The sequence below is a fragment of the Camellia sinensis genome, chromosome 8 (genome assembly GCF_055761805.1).
Source record: "Camellia sinensis isolate YWXY chromosome 8, ASM5576180v1, whole genome shotgun sequence".
Taxonomy (NCBI): Eukaryota; Viridiplantae; Streptophyta; class Magnoliopsida; order Ericales; family Theaceae; genus Camellia; species Camellia sinensis.
The window spans coordinates 156,588,554-156,606,391 of record NC_138968.1 but is presented as its reverse complement, the minus strand read 5'-3'; the positions used below and the strand labels follow the sequence as shown (position 1 = coordinate 156,606,391).

The 17,838-nt window shown below is 39.4% G+C and overlaps 1 long non-coding RNA gene across 1 annotated transcript; it reads left to right on the top strand.

Moving 5' to 3' along the window:
* The first annotated feature begins 7,978 nt into the window (after window positions 1-7,978).
* On the top strand, window positions 7,979-12,563 carry LOC145797235 (uncharacterized). The gene is made up of 2 exons (XR_014338508.1): window positions 7,979-8,107; window positions 8,198-12,563. It is a non-coding gene; the product is annotated as an uncharacterized LOC145797235 (long non-coding RNA).
* The last annotated feature ends 5,275 nt before the right edge of the window (window positions 12,564-17,838 follow it).

The window sequence follows — 17,838 nt, the reverse complement described above, 5'->3', positions numbered from 1 at the left end:
GCGGCACGAAGCCCGTGGGCGGCGCAGGGCGAGCCCGGTCCGGCCCGTTGACAATGTGAATATTCACATTGACATATTAACATTCACATTGATAGGAGTGTAAAATTGGCCTGTGGCCCGTGGGCGGCCCGAAACCCGCCCGCTGCCCAAGGCCGGCCCGGCCCGGCTCGTTGACAATGTGAATATTCACATTGACATATTAACATTAACATTGATAAGAGTGTAAAATTGGCCCGTGACCCGTGAGCAGCCCGAAGCCCGGCCCCGGGCCGGGACGGGCCCGGCCTATTGACAACGTGAATATTCACATTGACATATTAACATTCACATTGATAAGAGTGTAACATTAGCCCGTGCCCTGTGGCTGCCCGAAATACGTCCACGGCCCGTGGGCGGCCCGAGGCGGGCCCGGCCCGGCCTGTTGACAATGTGAATATTCACATTGACATGTTAACATTCACATTGATAAGAGTGTAAAATTGACTCGCGTCCCACGGGCGGCCTGAAGCCCGTGGGCGGCCTGGGTTTGGGTCCGGACCTACCCCGGGCCGCGGGCGAGCTTCGGGCAACGGACAAATTTTACACTCCTATCAATGTTAATGTTAACATGTCAATGTGAATATTCACATTGTCACGGGTCGGGCCAAGCCCGCCTCGGACTGCGATCAGGCTTCGAGCCGCCCACGGACTGCGGGCCAATTTTACACTCCTATCAATGTGAATGTTAACATGTCAATGTGAATATTCACATTGCCAACGAGCCGGGCCCGCCCCGGCCTGAGATCAGGCTTCGGGCTGCACACGGGTCACGGGCCAATTGTACACACTTATCAATGTGAATGTTAACATGTCAATGTGAATATTCACATTGTCAACAGGCCGGGCCGGGCCCGCCCCGGGCCACCCATGGGCCACCCACGGGCCGTGGGCGGGTTTCGGGCAGCCACGGGGGTGCGTGCTAATTTTACACTCCTATCAATGTGCATGTTAACATGTCAATATGAATATTCACATTGTCACGAGTTGGGCCAAGCCCGCCTCGGGCTGCGGTCGGGCTTCGGGCCGCCCACGGGCTGCGGGCCAATTTTACACTCTTATTAATGTGAATATTAACATGTCAATGTGAATATTCACATTGTCAACAGGCCGGGCCGGGCCCGCTCCAAGCAGCGGGCGGGCTTTTGGCCGTCCATGGGCTGCGGGCCAATTTTATACTCTTATCAATGTGAATGTTAACATGTCAATGTGAATATTCACATTGTCAATGGGCCGGACCAGGCCCGCCCCGGGCCGCCCATGGGCCGCGGGCGGGTTTCGCGCCACCACGAGACGGGGGCTAATTTTACACTCCAATTAATGTGAATATTAACATGTTAATGTGAATATTCACATTGTCAACGGCCGCCGGGCCGGGTCGGCCCGCCCTGGACTGCTGTCCAGTTTTATACTCTTATCAATGTGAATGTTAACATGTCAATGTGAACATTTACATTGTCAACAAGCAGGGCCGGGCCCGCCCACGACCCGTGGGCGGGTTTCAGGCAGCCATGAGGTGCGGGCTAATTTTACACTCCTATCAATGTGAATGTTAACATGTCAATGTGAATATTCACATTGTCAACGGGGCGGGCCGGGCCTATCCCGGGCCGCGGGCGGGCTTTTGGCCGCCCATGGGCCGCGGCCCAATTTTATACTCTTATCAATGTGAATGTTAACATGTCAATGTGAATATTCACATTGTCAATGGGCCGGACCGGGCCCGCCCCGGGCCACCCATAGGCCGCGGGCGAGTTTCGCTCCGTCACGGGACGGGGGCCAATTTTACACTCCTATTAATGTGAATGTTAACATGTCAATGTGAATATTCACATTGTCAACGGGCCGGGCCAGGCCGGGTCGGGCCCGCCCTGGGCTACTGTCCAGTTTTATACTCTTTTCAATGTGAATGTTAACATGTCAATGTGAACATTCACATTGTCAACAGGCCGGGCCGGGCCCGCCCACGGGCCGTGGGCGGGTTTTGGGCAGCCACGAGGCGCGGGCTAATTTTATACTCCTATCAATGTGAATGTTAACATGTTAATGTGAATATTCACATTGTCAACAGGCCGGGCCGGGCCCGCCCCGGGCCGCGAGCGGGTTTTTGGCCGCCCATGGGCCGCGGCCCAATTTTATGCTCTTATCAATGTGAATGTTAACATGTCAATGTAAATATTCACATTGTCGACGGGCCGGACCGGGACCGCCCCGGGCCGGCCATGGGTCGCGGGCGGGTTTCGCGCCGCCACGGGACGGGGGTCAATTTTACACTTCTATTAATGTGAATGTTAATATGTCAATGTGAATATTCACATTGTCAACGGGCCGGGCCCGCCCCGGCTCGCGGCCGAGTTTCGGGCCGCCCACGGGCTAATTTTACATTCCTACCAATGTGAATTTTAAAATATGAATGTTCACATCATTAAATTGCTAATCGTTCAAAAAATATTTATAAGGGTATCAAAATTAAATATAAGGGCATAAGTGTCCAAGAAAATAGTGTAAATCAAGAAAATAGACTTTATGGAATAAAACTATACATACATGGGACTAAATGGGTTAAAAAATTCCTTCATAGACTTCTTGAGTTAAAACACTTCTAAATTGAACTTATCAATAAAAAACCCATAAAAAATAGGTCCAGTTCAAGAAATAGCCAAGAAAAAGAAAAAAAATCTATTTAAATTTGGAAGGTTGGGTAGGACAATTCAGTAATTCCATATAAAGAGAAAAAATTGATTGATTGGATTTTATCATTAATTGAACTATATATTAGTTTGGAGTATTTATATATAAGTCTTAATTTATGAATTTATACTCTATTACTTAACTAAGATTTTAAAAAATTTTAAGTCTTATTAAATTTTTGATAGCCGGAATTATCTTTTAAACAATGATTGTTCATCATTTATTATTATCTATAAAATAATATTATGATTTGATATTTATTTTAATTTTTAAAATTTTAAAACATCAATTTTCAAATTGAAAAAATTATAAAAAAAAATTATAAAAATTAAAAAAATTGAATTATTTTTTTGTGCAAAACTAAAAATTTTATGTCTATAAAAGAATATGATGATTGAATATTGATGTACAAAATTGGAAAAAAATATATTTTAAAAATGAAAAAAATTGATAATGTTCTCAGTTTTAAAACTGTAAAAAAAACTAATAATGTTCTCGGTTTTATTAAATAGTTGAATCAAACCAATATGTAGAAGGATAAAAGCGTTTAATTTCATGCTCTGTTTTTTATCAGTTAGTGAAACAATTATCTGGAATATTACTATACAAAATTAATAATGTTATTAGTTTTTAAAATTGAAAAAAAATTGATAATATTCTTAATTTTACATAGGACTTATTAGTTCAAAAAACCTTAGAGAGAACATGAGTTATTATAACATTTGTAAATGAGAATTTTAAGTAATTAACTCAATTAGTTATCCTAATTAATTGCAAAAAGCTTAATTATTTTTTTAAAACATTTATTTTTTTGAGCAGAAAGTCCCATACATATGAACAAAGCACGTTGGTGTATGAATAACAATAAATAAATAAATAATAAGGTTGGTGCACGAATAATAACCATTAGTCCGTGAGATCTATTTAGTTATACAAACATGGCCTAAGGCCATGTTTGTTTGGGCGGACTGGATTAGCATTTTCATGACTAATAGTCCTAGGACTACGAATTCGTTGGATTGTGTATCCTATCTTAACTAATAGTCAAGTTTAAAATAATTAGTCCGTACTTCAATTGTTAAACCAAACATCGGATTAATAATTTTATTGGACTATTAGTCCAATCCCAAGCTCATGTCCACCCAAACAAACATGGCCTAATTGGTTGGATCATGAACGAGGGATTGACTATTTCCTTAGACTAATAATTCTTTATTAGTAGGACTATCAATTTTATGATGGTGTAGTAGCACAGTAAATTAAGGAGGCACTTATTAATTATAATATAAAAAATATTTTACTTAAATTTTTATAATTAATTTTGAGAAATATTAAAAAAATAATGTTATTTATAATTAGTGCATCATGAATAATATAAAAAAATATGGATATAAGTCTTAAAATAAATTATATAATGATAAATTATTTTTTTATACAATTTGATTAAAAATTTAATATAATGGCAATATCACGTCAACATTAGTATGCGATATCACCAACTAATAGTAAATAAACACATAGAAAGTGAACCTCACATGTCAAATGTAACTAACAATCTAATAAATTTTATATCTTTATAGTAAAATTATTTATACTTACATGTCAATAATAATGACATCACCATTACCATTAAAATTTTTATAAATAATATGATTTATAGTAGTCTCTTTATTTTCAATTAAAAAAACTATTATTATTTTTAAAAATTTTAAAATGTCATTGACATTTCACTCTAAAAATATTTTTGTAATTCTTTTTATTTAAAATATTTTCTTTATATTTACAATAAATAAATAAATAAATAAATAATCACAAAATCCAGGAGGACACGTGACCCTCTGGTCCTTACGTGGCTCCACTACTGGGGTTGAGATTGAAAATTGAGTGGGGACATTAGTAAATTTTTAAATAATTTTTATGTAAAATTTATATTTTTTAGACCCAAAAAAAAATTATAATATTAAAAAATACTAAAAATTAAAATATATTAATATTATCTATAATATTATTAATCTAGTAATGTACAAACAAACATTTTTTATCTTACATCTCCAACCTAATACCACTACACTAATAATTTTATCACTCAATCCCACCGTACTCTTAATCCCTCACATCCTATGGAGCCAAACAAACATGGCCTAAGGGACTAGACTATCTCCCGTCTTTCTGATTAATTGGCCCAGTTTTTTAGTCTCATTTTGATAATCTGAATTGTTCATACACTACAAGAAAAAGGGGCTTAAAAGACGGAACTATTTGCGACGGTACACTTGCCTTCGCAAAAAAAAATACCGTCTCAAAAAACAGAGTATTTGCGACGGTAAAAAATGCCGTCTCAAAAAACAGAGTATTTGCGACGGTAGAAAAATACCGTCGCAAAAAAGGAGAGTATTTGCGACGGTACCGTCGCAAAAAGTCACTTTTGTGGTTTTTTTTTTAAGTGAATATTTTTAAAATTTTAAATATTTTTTTTAGATGCACTTTACTTAAATATATCTAAAAAAAAAATTATGAAAAAATATTTTTAAAAATTAATAAATACATACAAATATAAAAAAAAAATATATTGAATTATTGTATTTCTTTTGTATTTTTGGTATTTAGTGAATTTTTAAAAGATTTTTTTTACTTTTTAGGTGTATTTATGTTAGGTGTGTCTAAAAATTAAAAAAATTAAATATTAAAAAAATTCAGTAAAAATAATATAACACGGAAAACAAGAAAGTATAATTTTCTCAAAAGAGTTTTTGGAAAACTCTAACCTAACATAGTGATTCTGGTTTTGAGACAACTTCATATATATACAGTCACAAAATAGTTTGAATAAATTCAATGATATTTTTCTGTCACAAAAAAAACAAAAAAAACAATGTCGTCTTACTCTTTTAATATAACATCTCTTTTCATTCATTTTTTCATCTTCCTGTCTCTCTGTATTTATCTTTCTCTGTTCTCTTTATCTCTTTCACTCATCACTCTTCTTTCTCTGTCTGTCTGTGTATCTCTCTCATTTTCTCTCTGTGTCTCTCGCATATCTTTCTTCTCTCTATCTCTTATGTCTTCTCTCTTTATCTCTCTCGCTCATCTTTCTTCTCTCTATCTCTCTCATTTATTTATTTTTTTTCTCTCTCTCTCTCTTATTTATATCTCTCTCTATCTCTCTCGCCCATCTCTCTTTTTCTGTGTCTCTCTCTCGCTCATCTCTTTTCGCTCTATTTCTCTCTTTTTGTCTATCTTTCGCCCATCTCTTGTTTCTCTCTCTTTTTCTATCTCTCATTCTCTCTCTCTCTCTCTCTTTTTCTGTTTATCTCTCTCTCTCTGTCTCTCTCTCACTCTCACTCTCTCTCACTCATCACTCATCTCTCTCTCTGTATGCTTGTCTATTTGTGTATTTCTCCCTCATTATATTCGTCTTGCTCACTCTCTCCGTCTCATATTCTCTATTTATCGAGCTTCTCCTCGATTTATTTATCTTTTCTCTCATCTCTTTTCTCTCTCTGTCTCTTTCGTTCATCTCTCTTCTCTCTATCTCTCTCGTTCATCTCTTTTCTCTCTATGTCTCTTTTTCTGTCTCTCACTCTCTATCTTTTTCTCTCTTTGTCTCTCTCTCTCTCTAACTCATCACTCTTCTCTGTTTGTCTGTCTGTCTGTCTCTGTCTCTCTCTTTCTCTCTTTCTCTCGCTCATATCTCTTCTCTCTATCTCTCTCATCTGTCTTCTCTCTCTGCCTCTTTCACTCATCTCTCTTCTCTTTATCTCTCTCGCTCATCTCTCTCTGTCTCTTTCTCATTTATCTCTTTTCGCTCTTTCTCTCTTTGTCTATATCTTTTCATCCATTTTTTCATCTTCCTTTCTCTCTTCTCTTTCTCTCTCTCACTCATCACTCTTCTCTCTCTGTCTGTTTGTCTATCTGTCTCTCTTCTCTCTATGTCTCTCTTTTTTTCTGTGTTTCTCTCTCGCTCATCTCTTTTCGCTTTATTTCTCTCTCTTTTTGTCTATCTTTCGCTCATCTCTTGTTTCTCTCTCCTTTTCTATCTCTCCTTCTATCTCTCTCTCTCTCTCTCTTTCTCTCTCTGTCTCTTTTTCTGTCTATCTCTCTCTCTCTCTCACTCTCACTCTCACTCTCTCTTACTCATCACTCATCTCTCTCTCTGTATGCTTGTCTATTTGTCTATTTCTCCCTCATTATGTTCGCCTTGCTCACTCTCTCCTTCTCATATTCTCTATTTATCTATCTCTTCTCTCATCTCTTTTCTCTCTCTGTCTCTTTCGTTCATCTCTCTTCTCTCTCCATCTCTTTTTCTGTCTCTTACTCTCTATCTTTTTCTCTGTTTGCGTTGCTCACTCTCTCACTCCCGTCTTCTCTATTTACTGAGCTCCCTTTCGATTTATCGATCCACTATAAGAAAATGCACTTTTAGCGACCACTTTGTCTCTCTCTCGCTCATCACTTTGTCTCTGTCTGTTTCTCTCTCTCTCTCTCTCTCTTTATCTCTCTTTTCTATCTGTCTCTCACTTATCTCTCTCTCACCACCTATCTTCTCTACCATATTCACCACTACTGCAAATGCCATTCCACTACTACCACTGTTGTCACTCCATCTCTACAACTATCATTACTACCATCATCGCTACCACTCCACTACCACCACTACTACTACCATTACCTCTCATCTACCACCGCTATTCTACCTCCTCTACCACTACCACAACTTCACCACTTATCTCATTCACCATCACTACCACCACCACTATCACCTCTTATCCACCACTTTCACCACTACTGCCATTTCTATCCTCTACCACAAAAAATTAGTTCTTGATTTTTAGTATAAAAAAAAAAATGAGTCACAAAAAAATTATTTTCATTGACCACAAAAAATTAACTTTATTTTAATGGAAAATATTATCCCTACTTCTACCAAATAAAAAAAAAATATTTTTTTATTCATTAAAATAAATATGAAACAAATAAATTTTCAACCTTACTAAATGTAAAAAAAAATAAAATTCATCAACTAAAAAAAAAATTATTTTAATAAAAAATATTTTTTTTAACAATTCTTCCGTTGCCAAAAAAAAAAAAAAAACATTTTATTATTTAAATATTCATTTGTAGAAAAATAAAAAGAATTCCAAAAAAATTTCCATCCCCCCCCTCTTTTTCCATTCCCACTCGGGTTCTCCTACCCAAAATCCCCAATGTCGAAAATCCCTAATCCCTTCCCCCTTTTCCATTCCCGCTCGTTTTTCATCTCATCAGTCTCTTTCTCACTCTCATTTTCATCTGCACAGATCGACTCCACACCGATCAAACTCGCAAGATCGACTCCTCACCGATCGACCTCACTCTCTCATTGCACCGATCGATCTCATAGGTAAGCTTCTCTCTCTCTCTCATTTCATCAGTCTCTCTCTCACTTCATCTCATCAGTCTCTCTCTCACTCTCTCATTTTCGTCTGCACAGATCGACCTCGCAAGATCAACTCCTCACCGATCAACCTCGCAAGATCGACTCCTCACCGATCGACTTCACGGATAAGCCTCTCTCTCTCTCTCTCTCTCTCTCTCTCATCTCATCAGATCTGTTATTTATTTGGAATTAAATATGTTCATTTCTGTTAGGCAATCAGATCTGTGTGTGATTTTGATGGAGAAGTGTGGGTTGTTTAATGGAAGATATTTGGTTGGTGAAGTGAAGTGGGAAAAAAAAGAAAAAAGAAAAGAAAAGAAAAACTTTACAGTTTTTGCTATCTGATGCAAACATTCCCCATCCAAAGCCCAGAAAGAGAATCACATATTTAGTTGTAGTGAAGTAAAGTGGGTGTTGATTGCAATGGAGGTGGAGACAACTGTTGTAATATTGGTGGCTAACACAACAACCATGGTCATCATGGGATGTTGGAAGTGGCAGTGATGACAATATGGTGGTGGTGGAGGCAGCTGTGATATTGATGGTATGGGGCAGTTTAGGTAGTGTTTAGGGGGCATCTTGAGAAAATGGGAAAATATTTAAGAATTGTTTCACAAATGGGAAAATATGGTATTATGAAGTTCTTTATAATTTTCCTTAACTTAGAAATCTAGAAACATCTACAGTTCCGAGCATGCTTTGAGCTATTCAATGACCTCGTTTGGTCAAACTTAGTTTCAGTATTTTTAAATTTTGAAACACATGCTTAAGCGGTTGTACTTAGGAATCGTAGGGTGTTTGGTGAAACTTTTTGCCTTTTCAGATTATTTGTTTTTTCAGCTCAAAATAAGGCAATTTTTTTTGAGTTTGGTTTGAGTTTCTAGTGTTTTTCTATCTTAAACTATGGGACTCTCTGATTCTCTAAATTGGCTCTGCATATGTCGTGTGACTTGTGCCTAATAAAATAGGGTGGAAGTGGTGGTCTTGGGGCAAATTTGTATTATAATGGGCCTATAAAAAAAGTGAATGGATCATGTAAGAAAAGCAACATCCTAAAACCTCAATGAAAGTGGAAAACAGCCATGTCAGGTTTATTTCGTTAGTTGCTTCACTATAATTTCCCATTCCATAGTGGTTGTGTTTTTTTTTTTAAAACAAATTAATTTAACTTATCATATAGCCCTTGACATAACAAAATAGCAAAAAAATGAATTTATAAAGGAAGAAACGAAATGCGTGAAGCATTGTGGGATTCCTGCAAGAAAATGCTTGCATTATAATTTCTGATATTGTTTCTGAATGGTGATTAATAGGGAAGAACTAATACAGAAAAAAAATTGACCTGGATAGGTTAATGCATCATATTCTGAACAGGAAACTTTTGCATGAGGAATTGGTGCGGTGTCACCACCACCACCACCAAAATATGGTGTGGGATTCCAGTACCCATAATCTTCTTCTACAATCATAGCTTGATTGGCACGAAATTCGAGGTGTTGACGTCCCAAAATCACCCAACGGGGTCGGATTGGCACGAAACTTGGCACACACGACCGCCTAGGCACAAGAGACTTGTGGGAGAAGACGGGACTCCAATCGGGTTTCCGAATTAGGAGTTAGAGACGAATTTCACTCTAGGCAAACTAGTTCTTTAAGAAATTTGAATTCGAGGTGTTAACGCCTCAAAATCACCAAAAGGGGTCGGTTTAGCACGAAACTTGGCACACACGACCACCTAGGCACGAGAGACTTGTGGGAGAAGACGGAACTCCAATCGGGTTCCCGGTTTGGGAGTTAGAGCCATATTTCGGTTTAGGCAAACTAGTTCCTTAAGAAACTTAAATTCGAGGTGTTGACGTCCCAAAATCACCCAACGGGGTCGGATTGATACGAAACTTGGCACACACGACCGCCTAGGCACAAGAGACTTGTGGGAGAAGACGGGACTCCAATCGGGTTCCCGGATCAGGAGTTAGAGACGGATTTTACTCTAGGCAAACTAGTTCTTTAAGAAACTTGAATTCGAAGTGTTAACGTCCCAAAATCACCAAAAGGGGTCGGTTTAGCACGGAACTTGGCACACACGACCGCCTAGGCACGAGAGACTTGTGGGAGAAGACGAAACTCCAATCAGGTTCCCGGTTTTGGAGTTAGAGCCGTATTTCGGTTTAGGCAAACTAGTTCTTTAAGAAACTTAAATTCGAGGTGTTGACTCCCCAAAATCATCAATTGGGGTCGGATTGGCACGGAACTTGGCACACACGACCGCCTAGGTACGAGAGACTTGTGGGAGAAGACGGGACTCCAATCGGGTTCCCGGATTAGGAGTTAGAGACGAATTTCACTCTAGGCAAACTAGTTCTTTAAGAAACTTGAATTCGAGGTGTTAACGCCTCAAAATCACCAAAAGGGGTCGGTTTAGCACGAAACTTGGCACACACGACCGCCTAGGCACGAGAGACTTGTGGGAGAAGACGGGACTCGAATCGGGTTCCCGGTTTGGGAGTTAGAGCCGTATTTCGGTTTAGGCAAACTAGTTCCTTAACAAACTTGAATTCGAGGTGTTGACGGCCCAAAATCACCAAACGGGGTCGGATTGATACGAAACTTGGCACACAGGACCGTCTAGGCACGAGAGACTTGTGGGAGAAGACGGGACTCGAATCGGGTTCCCGGTTTGGGAGTTAGAGCCATATTTCGGTTTAGGCAAACTAGTTCCTTAAGAAACTTAAATTCGAGGTGTTGACGCTCCAAAATCACCAAACGGGGTCGGATTGGCACGAAACGTGGCACACATGACCGCCTAGGCACGAGAGACTCGTGGGAGAAGACGGGACTCCAATCGGTTTCCCGGTTTGGGAGTTGCAGCCATATTTCGGTTTAGGCAAACTAGTTCCTTAAGAAACTTAAATTCGAGGTGTTGACACCCCAAAATCACCAAATGGGGTCGGATTGGCACGAAACTTGGCACACACGACCGCCTAGCCACGAGAGACTTGTGGGAGAAGACGGGACTCGAATTGGGTTCCCGGTTTGGGAATTAGAGCCATATTTCGGTTTAGGCAAACTAGTTCTTTAAGAAACCTAAATTCGAGGTGTTGACACCCCAAAATCACCAAATGGGGTCGGATTGGCACGAAACTTGGCACACACGACCGCCTAGGCACAAGAGACTTGTGAGAGAATACGGGACTCCAATCGGTTTCCCGGTTTGGGAGTTACAGCCATATTTCGGTTTAGGCAAACTAGTTCTTTAAGAAACCTAAATTCGAGGTGTTGACACCCCAAAATCACCAAATGGGGTCGGATTGGCACGAAACTTGGCACACACGACCGCCTAGGCACGAGAGACTTGTGAGAGAATACGGGACTCCAATCGGTTTCCCGGTTTGGGAGTTACAGCCATATTTCGGTTTAGGCAAACTAGTTCTTTAAGAAACTTAAATTCGAGGTGTTGACACCCCAAAATTACCAAATGGGGTCGGATTAGCACGAAACTTGGCACACACGACCGCCTAGGCACGAGAGACTTGTGGGAGAAGACGGGACCCCAATCGGTTTCCCGGTTTGGGAGTTAGAGCCATATTTCGGTTTAGGCAAATTAGTTCCTTAAGAAACTTAAATTCGAGGTGTTGACACTCCAAAATCACCAAATGGGGTCGGATTGGCACGAAACTTGGCACACACGACCGCCTAGGCACGAGAGACTTGTGGGTGAAGACGGGACTCCAATCGGATTTCCGGATTAGGAATTAGAGACGGATTTCACTCTAGGCAAACTAATTCCTTAAGAAACTTGAATTCGAAGTGTTAACGTTCCAAAATCACCAAACGGGGTCGGATTGGCACGGAACTTGGCACACATGACCGCCTAGGCACGAGAGACTTGTGGGAGAAGACGGGACTCTAATCGGTTTCCCGGTTTGGGAGTTAGAGCCGTATTTCGGTCTAGGCAAACTAGTTCCTTAAGAAACTTGAATTCGAGGTGTTGACGCTCCAAAATCACCAAAAGGGGTCGGTTTAGCACGAAACTTGGCACACATGATCGCCTAGGCACGAGAGAGTTGTGGGAGAAGATGAGACTCGAATCGGGTTTCTAGTTTGGGAGTTAGGATCGGATTTCTATCTAGCCAAAATTATTTACTTAACTATCTTTGTAATTATATAATAAATAATTTTTTATGTTTTTTTTGTAATTAAAATATTAATACATAATTATATTGTCACTAATTATTTTTATTTTTTATTTTCAGATATTTCCTGAGTAGCAGTTTGCTTCTTGTGGAATGCAGCCGTGTGAAGATTGCGACGGACTTTTGTTTATGAAGAAAACTTTTATTTTTGATTTACATTATTTAGATTTGTGAACAACATTATGTATGTATTTTGCAAAATTATGTGGTTGGATAATTTTGATGATGTGTTGTTATGAATGGAAGAGTACTTTAATTAAGGATGAAATTTTATTTATATACAGGAATTTTTATATTATTATATAGTTATCGATTTTTTTTAGTTATTTTTATTTAATACAGGTAATTTGCATATTTTTAATAATTTTAAAATTGCATTTTTTTGTTAGAAACAGGTTTTTGCGACGGTAGCATAGCCGTCGCCAATGATATTGGCAATATGAACAAAAGGCCTTTAGCGACGGTACTTTCACCGTCGCAAATAATATTTTTAGAGACGGCACACTTTTCTGTCGCAAATAATAGTATTAACGACGGTATTCAACCCGTCGCAAATAACCAGTTTTAGCGACGGTATTTTTTACCGTCTCAAATAAACCCTTTTGCGACGGTATTTTCCCGTCGCAAATAACCATATTAGCGACGGTATTTTAGTGCCGTCTCAAAAACTTCAGATTTTTACACATTAATTGCGACAGCATTTTGCCGTCGCTAAAAGGCATCTTTGCCGTCGCCAATGTTTTTGCGACGGCTTTACCATCGCTAAAGACCTTTAGCTACCCCTTCTATTGCGACCCCCCTACTACCGTCGCTAAAGGCTATTTACCGTCGCAAAAAAGCATTTGAGACGGCTTCTTTGGTATTAGCGACGGTATTTTACCGTCGCAAAAAAGCGAATTTTTTGTAGTGATATTTTAAAGTTCGTCGAGTACATCGTCAATGCAAAAAATCAAGTCGATCAAATAACGAAAAATACATGTTCGGATCAATTTTATATGAATTATTTATTTTCTCACCGTTCATTTTTTTAATATAAAACTGATCCGAACACCTGATTTTTGTTATTTGATCGACTTGATTTTTTGTAAAGATGATGTACTTGACAAATTCTAAGATATGAACAATTCAAATTTTCGAAACGTAGCCCCAAAGTAGGCCCATTGGGCCAAACAACACTTCTCCAGTTGAATGAAGAACCGAAGAGAAGCCATCCCATAACTTAATTGCTTGCATTTAAAATTGGGTGAATTACACTAATAGTCCCTATAGTTTGGGATTTGTGTCACTTTGGTCTTTGATTTTTTAATTGTGACACATTTAATTCTAAATTTTGAATCTTGTTCCAAATAAGGACAATTAAAGATATCATTAGATTTTTCAAGGATAAAATCGTCAATTTGATAAAATATAAATTAATTTGACAAAAATAAATGTCAAAAAAATATTTTTTAATTTTTAAAAATTATTTCTACCCACTAAAAATAAAATTATGTAAAATTAATAAATCTTTTAAACATTTATTTATTTTTTTAACCAAATTAAGTTTTATTATGTGTTTGAATGATGATCATGTAAAATTAATTTTAAAAAATTAATCATGTAATTTTTATTAATTTTTATCAATTTTACATAATTTTATCATTGGTGGATAAAAATAATTTTTAAAGAATTAAAAATATTTTTTGACATTTATTTTTGTCAAATTAGTTTATATTTTATTAAATTGACAACTTTGCCCTTGAAATTAAACAATGGTATCTTTAATTGTTCTTATTTGGGACAAGATTCAAAACTTAAGATCAAATGTGTTACAATTGAAAAGTCAGGGACTAAAGTGACACAAGCCCCAAACTATAGGTACTATTTGTGTAATTTTCTCTTTAAAATTTAAAATAAAAAAATAAAAAAAAAACAAAAAAAAACAGATGTATGAAATTTATTATGAGGAAAAAGAAATGATACAAAAATTTATATTACAACTATAGTCTCTCCTGTTTACTCTCATTTTGTAATACCATCAAAATGTTGATTTCCAACCAATAAATTGAGTTTTTTTATTATCTAACTGTACAAGTAAGAAATAATCTTCTCGTATAATCATGTTGATCAAGTCCGCACTCTTCCAAACGTCGTTGCTTTACTCCCTGAAAACACAAACGTAAGCTAGCCGGCGGGTGTGTGCCGGATACCTCTCCGATGCCTAGGTCAACAAAATAAACAAATAGACAAAAGCTCTGTGTATTCGAGAATCAAAGTTGTGTTATCTCTCCATGGGTGATGTTATGAGCTTTTATAGGTTCCGCGTGGCACAATCCTAATAGGACTCTTATTCCTCCATGAAGAGTCCTCCTAGAAATCACACTCCTGAAAGATAATACTTATCCTTCAACACCCCCCTCACTGCTTAAACCAAGTGAGATGGCTTTACCTCGGTAGTATGACAAAACGACCGAGCTATCACAGCCATGCTATACTGGCTAAAATGACCGAGCTTTACCTAGCTCGGTTCTTCCTTTTACTGCGTGTACATCGGCTTCTCCTGCTGAGACCGTGCTAACCATAACGAGATTGTACCGAGCTAAACTGTAGCAAGGTCCTGAGAAAAGCTCAAAATACTTTGGCCCAGAAGGGTGTGGCCGAGCTAACTACCACCACTCTAACAGCGGTGACTGAGCTAAATACAAGGCTCTCTTGGACCGAGCTAACTACAAGGCTCTTTTGAACGGGGCTAACTACAAAGCTCTTTCTGGACCGGGCTAACTGCAAAGCTCTTTTACTCAACCCTTTTTACTATGGCCCATAGAACGGCCCATCACACAGCTCGGCCCAATTTATATATAAATTACCCTCTCAATTGCCCCTTAATTCCATCTGCGCAGTATGATAGGGATTATCTTTTTCCAACCGAGCTAAAAAACTTTAGTCTTTTAACCGAGCTAGTATGTCGCCGGGCTAGCGATTGGTATGGTTACAAAACGTCTTTTCAATCGTACTAAAACTGAATCGCTTCCCATTCTGAGGACACGTGGCGAGCTGTTATTCGCCTGGCGTAGCTGTCACGCCGTCTTCGTACTTCGCAAAATTTGAACAGTCCCGCCCAAATTCATTCTTTTCACAAAAAACCCTACTCTTTGAACCATACACACCACTATTCATCTTCTTCTCTCTCTACTTTCTAAAATTTCCTCAATACTGCTTCTGCAAAAACTCGTGTTTTGCTCCTGGTGCCATTTTTATCTCCAGTTCCTCCATTCTTGACTGGTATGTTTGCTCAAATCTATTTCCTTTTTGTTGATTTTGCACTTGCTTTGCAATATATAACATGCTCGTTCGTACGTTTTTCAAAATATATACCATGCTTGCTTCCATTTTTCTGTGAAAAACCATGTAATAGAATCACTTGTACTCACGAATAATCTGAAGAACGATGTATTTGATCCAAAATCACACTCCAACCGAACTAGGAAGCTGTTTGTATTAGGTGCGAACCCAACCAAACTAAAAAACCGAACTAACACTTCATGTCATACTTGTAGTTTCAATAAATGTAAATACCTTGTGTTTTACTGGCCGAGCTAGCGAACTACCTTAGGTTCGCGCAGTAGTGTGCCAAATAGCCTCAACCGCCGACCGAGCTACAACCTAGGCTAAACCAGCTCCCTTAGTCCAAACCGAACTAAGAATGCTGCCCCAAAACGCTCAACCGGGTTAAAAAGCCCCTTGCTCAAACCGAGCTAAGACTGGATTGCATCCCGTGTAGCCGAGCTAGGACTTCATTTATCTTGCCTTTGTTTCTTGTAGCACGGTCCTACGCTTTGTGCTTAACACCTTTCTTTTTCACTTTGTAGACTTAGGTTGGCCAGGCACTCTTTAGAACGCTCAACCGAGCTACTCAACGTCATTTCTCGACCGAGCTGACACTTCAGCTAATTTAATCATAACTTAAGATCACATGAGGAAATACAGATTTTTGGTAAACTCACCAGGGGCTATGGCCGAGTTCCGAATGGACTTTAACATTCCTGACGATGTCCACCTTACCTTAGCCGACCTAGATATCATACCCTGGGGAAACCAAGGCTTTGTTCCCTTCACCCTTCTTTCTATTGTAGAAACTAGACTGCGATTCCCTGTACAGCCCCTCCTCTGTAAATTTCTCAAACAAACAAACCTCTGTCCAACCCAGCTTTCCACCAATTCTTACCGCATAATAAACAGCATTGCCGAGCTAAACCACCGGGCTAGCCTTAATTTCGGTTTAGCCGAGCTCTTCTACCAATATTCTATAGGATCAAATGAAGATGGGTGGGTTTACTACTTAAGAATAAGGCGCCGGCGTGAAAAGATAATAAAGAATACCCCGGATAAGGATGTAAACGATATTGATTTCTTCTGGGTTTCTGGGAACTTTGAAGACCACGAAGCCTAGATCCCGGGCAACCGAATTAATTGGAATAAAGGAGTCGCCGGTATAACTACCTCAGCCCAATTTCATGTTCTTTCTCTTACTTCGGTATTTACTTTTAACCGTACTAACTGTTGTCTCATTCCTTCATGCAGATTTGAACTTTCTCAAGTCCCAGTACAGCTACTCCAACCTGAACACACTTCGCGCCGCACTCCGATACCCAAACAGGAGCTGGGCCGAGCTACTGAATTTTGAACCGACCTACCGATATAGTAGCCGTAGGAAGACCAGGGTGATCGATTTCCTCTTAGAGCCGTCCCTAGAACCTGATCCTTCCCTTCCATAAATCAACTTGATCCCGTTGACTGCGAAGCAAGAGATGGCCAAGAAAAGAGCAGTAAGGGCCCTTCTAACCGAAAAAAACCAGGCCGAGGTACCACCAGTCAGCCAACCTCAAGAGACCGTGATAGCCCTGCCAACCACACAGCCTTCTTCATCTCGGCCAGACAAGCGCGCCCGGACTTCCACGACCGAGCCGCGCCTCCTTGATGAAGAAGACACTGTGCTTCCGTAATCCACACCGCCCAGCCCACAACCGGAGCGTTCTAAACGAGCTAGCTCTTCCAAGTGGGTGCCTAGGGTTACCTACAAGAACCGCGCTATCACTGACTCCGACTCAGTGGTCGCGAAAAAAGACCAAAGGCTGGCCTTTAATCTGGCCAAGAGCGTCTGCCTTCCAGCCGATATGGATCACCACGATCATTTTACTGAGCTGAAGGCCATTCGCTCGGCTTCTAAGTCAATGGTGCTGGTAAGTTCTCTTTTTCTTTCTCCAAATTTCAGTATCTTTTAGCTCGGTTCCTGCTCAATGCTGTCTCCTTCCTCTCGCAGGCCTTACAGAAGAACCACATTGCCCACAAACGCGTGTTGGAACTTCGAAAAACTACAAGGCATGCCATAGCAAAGGTCAATGAAAAAATGGCCGAACTAAAAGAATCTCAGCAAAAGATGGCCGAGCTACAGGCTGAAGTAGCCCGACTCACTGGCCTAGTCAATTCAACTGAAGCAGATAAGAAAAAGGCTGCGGCCGTGGT